We start from the raw sequence: 4158 nt of genomic DNA, 5'->3' as shown, positions 1-4158 counted from the left end.
TACGATGGTTGGCGCTTGGATGCTGTTGAGAGCTTCTAACACAAAAGGCTCCGCATGTTACTCGCAATTGCATTTTTGCATGAACTTAAGATGAGATTTTGGACAAGACAATTCTTGTTTTCGGGTAGCAGAGTTTGCATTGACTTCTGGCAGGGAGGCATGCCACAGTTGAGGTTCGGTTCCTTTTGCAAACACATTACTGCTCGTATGATGCAAGTGACTTTTGGACTTTTGGTTTAAACTCTTCTTATGATTGGTATTAACTTCTAGCCAGGAGGCATGCCACAAGTCAAGTTCTGGTTCCTCGCATGCACTACTTCAATTCTACATGAAAATCTTGGTGTGTATGTTTCTCGACATTGGGCAGAGGAGTGTGTTCTAACTTTTGTTAGAAAGGCATGCCACAATCATATGCAGTTGTGCCTTAAATCCGACCCTCTCACCAGCATTTGTCTATTTCTTTTCTGAATATTAAAGTTTGAGAGTGGTTTTCATGGGAAGCTACACTTAAAAACTTGTCTATTTCATTTTGAATGCATCCCCAAGCTAAATAGGCACATGTAGATTTAGTTAAAATTCTTCTTTCTCTTCTAGTTTTTGAAAAATTTTGTTCCACATTATGTCTCAATGAAAATTCCTCATCATTTTGTCTATATGGTATAAATATGCTCCTCTTACATCATTCTGTCAATTTTTATGTACAAGATATGAATTCATCACATTGACCTGCATCATTTTGTCAATTTATATGGTACAATATATGAACTCATTGCATTGATCCTAGTGTGTATTGTGTATCTAGCAACGATAAGTACCAATATAAAGTAGTATAAGTTTACTAAGTAAAGCCTTTTTACATACATTACAATAAAAAATGTCCAGAATTGCAGAATGACTGAATGGCTGCATTATAGGACATAGACCAGCTTGTCTTGAGGCTGCAATAGAAAACCAGCTTGCTTTTTTAGGTTGTGACAGCTGGAGGGATCATTCACTGCAGGAGAACCTTTTAAGGGATTATGTTCGATGGCATCATTGGTCTCCCAAGTGGCAAGCACTCGATCATCAGAGCCGTCCCTTCTGCACTTGAAATCGGGAGCTGTAGGCTTGAACTTAGGAGTGTAGGCTTGAACTCGGGAGTTGTAGACTTGAACTGGGAGTGTAGACTTGAACCTGGGAGCTGTAGAATGTACTGGAAACATTGTATCATGAAGCTAGATAGGCCAACAAAAGAAAGGAGATAGTGTTGGAAGGTCTTCAATAAAGAGTCTAGTTAGGGGATTTTAGATGAGAGGTTAGGACCAACTCATTGCTGGCAAGAGCTCAAGAAATCCGGTCTGAGAGAGAGTTCAAGTGTAAATGAGTAGAAGCATCACGTTGAATAGTGACTGCGTTGTAAAAATCGGGGTAACCATAACATGCATTTCAAAGAACATGTAAAACTATCAATATTTGTTTTTATTTTTTTCTTATTTACAGTCAAGTCCATTAGGAAAAAGAAAGAGTGCAAGTAGAACCTCAAACAAAGGAGCAACAAAAAAGGAAAACAAAGATGTTGATGTTGACATTGAGCAGGAAGTGGAGATCATAGAGCCCGATAGTCAAGTCAAACGTGGTGAAAACAAAGATCCCACAGTGACAAAGGATGCAATTTCTAAGAAAGAAGAAGATTCAAAGGATGTTATTCCCATGTACTTAAATAAATCACAAGGTTCAGAGTTTTTAGAGAGTATAACAATGAATCATGGCATGATGTTACTTGTTCCTTTATTTCATTGTGTGGTCAATGAGAGGGTGAGGGAGCTGAGACAAGACCTCTCTTTGCTTAAACAAGTTCTTGAAGATGACGGGTACTTTGTTATGAAGGGTAGTTTTATTTTACTGTTAATATGCCCGATGGAACAACGAAAGATGTGGATGATAATATTGTTGAAACATGGGATAAAAATTGGAGCTTGGTTAACAAAGAGTTTGAAGAGGAGCTGAAGAAGGATGAAAAGTGGTCACATCTCAGCAACAAAATGTTCTTCGTTTGGGAAGGCAACCACAGAACAACGTCTTGGATGCAATGTATAAATGAGATATATCAAAACAACAAAAGAATGCATATACGAGTTCAAGCTCAATTCATAGTACCTTCTCCAAATGATGAACTCAAGTTAGTGGCTACTCTACAAAGATTGAACATGTGAGTTATCCTTCTCTTTCCCTTCTTGGTTTTCAAATTGATTGCAATGAGTATGATGCTATATTTTATTTTCAGAATGAATGAAGAAGCCATAGTTAAGAACAATTTAAAAGATTATTTATTCCATACAAGTACACTGTGCTTGTGATGAAAAGAAATTTTCACAAGATTTTGATGAAGCTGAGAAAAAGTCTATTGTAAGGACAAGAGCACACGAGGCTATTAGTGGAAAGAGAGGTTGGTATCCTCTTACTCAACCAATTCTCGGTCGTTTGGTTTATGGGGTAAAACTTAATGTACATTATTGGTTTTGCATTGAATTATTGTCCATGTATTTTTATAGTGAGTTAAATTTAATGCCTTGTTTTTAATTGTAGGGAAAGTGGAAAAAAGATTATGAGTTGATTTGTAACAAGATACCTCCAAATTTATCGAAGGATGAGCATTTGAGGGCAACTATTGTAGCACGAAAAAATGTGATAAAGACTTACAACAAGAAAATGACACGGGTGAGTTTCGAAGTTTTAAACTTGATAAGAATGTGTTTCTCAATTTATTAGAATATTTGTTTGTTTTTGTTGTAGAATCTCTCAGTGGTTAATCCTGCTAATAGAAAAGAATGGTTCAAAATATTATGGAAGCTTCCTTTTGAAGATGAGAAATTCAAAATTTCTATTGAAAAGTTGTACTCCATTTCGTTCGCCTCATTTTCAATTGAGCTAAAATTGAGGATGCTAAAAATGTTGGACAAAGATGAAATTTTTTGTCAAAGCTATGGTATGCCACTTGGAGACCGTCAATACATTTCTTGGCTGGCAAAAGAGGTATCGATGGATTAACTTTTAGAAGATGCCACTAGACTTTTGAAACAAGTCTTGGATTCTACTACGGGCACTAATAAAGTAGAGCTTCCCATGGGTGTGACATTGTGAGTAGGTACCGAGGAGTGCTATTTTATGACTTCCAAAAAGAGATGAATGTAGGAACCGCCCCAAGTAAGCATGTAGATTTGAAGAACTCTTCACGTTGATTGGTCTATAAATATGTTTTACTTGTCTAAGATTTATATCAAAGCTTCTTTAAGTGATGCTTGTTAAGATGTTGATTGGAATGTGTCACTTGTAGGTTTTTGATGCACCGTTTGGTTACAAAAAAGAAACAATGCTTGCTAGACATTTGCAAAGCTTGGACAATCATCTCTCCGCTCACGTATTGTATGTTTACATCGACCATATTTAGGGAGAATGGCTCACTTGATGGAGCTATCTTGGTGGATGCTTGGGAGTGTAAGCATTGTCCTTGCTGGCTTGACATGAAAAAAGGAGAGTTTTTGGAAGAGGAGAAAGAGGCATATCTTAAACATATGAAAGGGGAATGCAAATCAGATTCCGAGTCCATGGAAGAAATGACTCTTGATCAAAAGAAAAAGGTAGATGAGGAATTAAAAGCACTCAAGGAAAAAGATGATCAAAATGCTTAAACTATTGGAAAGAAGGGTGGCCGTCCACCATCCACAAGCAAAGTAGGAAGTTTTTTGAATGGTGAGTTCTCAACTATTCTAAACAGATGATGCTTAAGTTTTATTGTATCTATCTATGCTTTCAGCATGCACATGTTACATAGCGTGTTTTGTGATTTTTAGCTATTTACAATGTATGTTAAAATATGTGTTTTTTTGTGTAAAAATTGTTGATGTCAATTCATCTTATTTCCTCTTTCCATATTGAAAGAGGGTTGCATTCCAATTTTATGTAATGCCAATACAAGAAATGTGATCACCTAAACAAGACAATGACAATCATCTTGAAATTCACAACACCTAATTTTCAACACCTACCTTATATATGTAATGCTTTTACGTATAATAAAAGTAGCAAATAGTATACCTTGAATGGATGAGTATACTTTGTAGATGTCATGTATGGCTATGAGCAATCTAAGATCCATCTCAATCCCACCACTAAGCCTGC

The 4158-nt window shown here is 36.4% G+C and overlaps 1 pseudogene; it reads left to right on the top strand.

Annotated features, from left to right (window-relative positions):
- Window positions 1–2928: 2928 nt before the first annotated feature.
- Window positions 2929–3758, top strand: LOC147466002 (uncharacterized; annotated as a pseudogene).
- The last annotated feature ends 400 nt before the right edge of the window (window positions 3759–4158 follow it).

Source organism: Adiantum capillus-veneris, chromosome 1 (assembly GCF_014529385.1).
Source record: "Adiantum capillus-veneris isolate H3 chromosome 1, ASM1452938v2, whole genome shotgun sequence".
Taxonomy (NCBI): Eukaryota; Viridiplantae; Streptophyta; class Polypodiopsida; order Polypodiales; family Pteridaceae; genus Adiantum; species Adiantum capillus-veneris.
The sequence above is the reverse complement of the archived record's forward strand: the minus strand, read 5'-3'. Positions and strand labels throughout refer to the sequence as shown.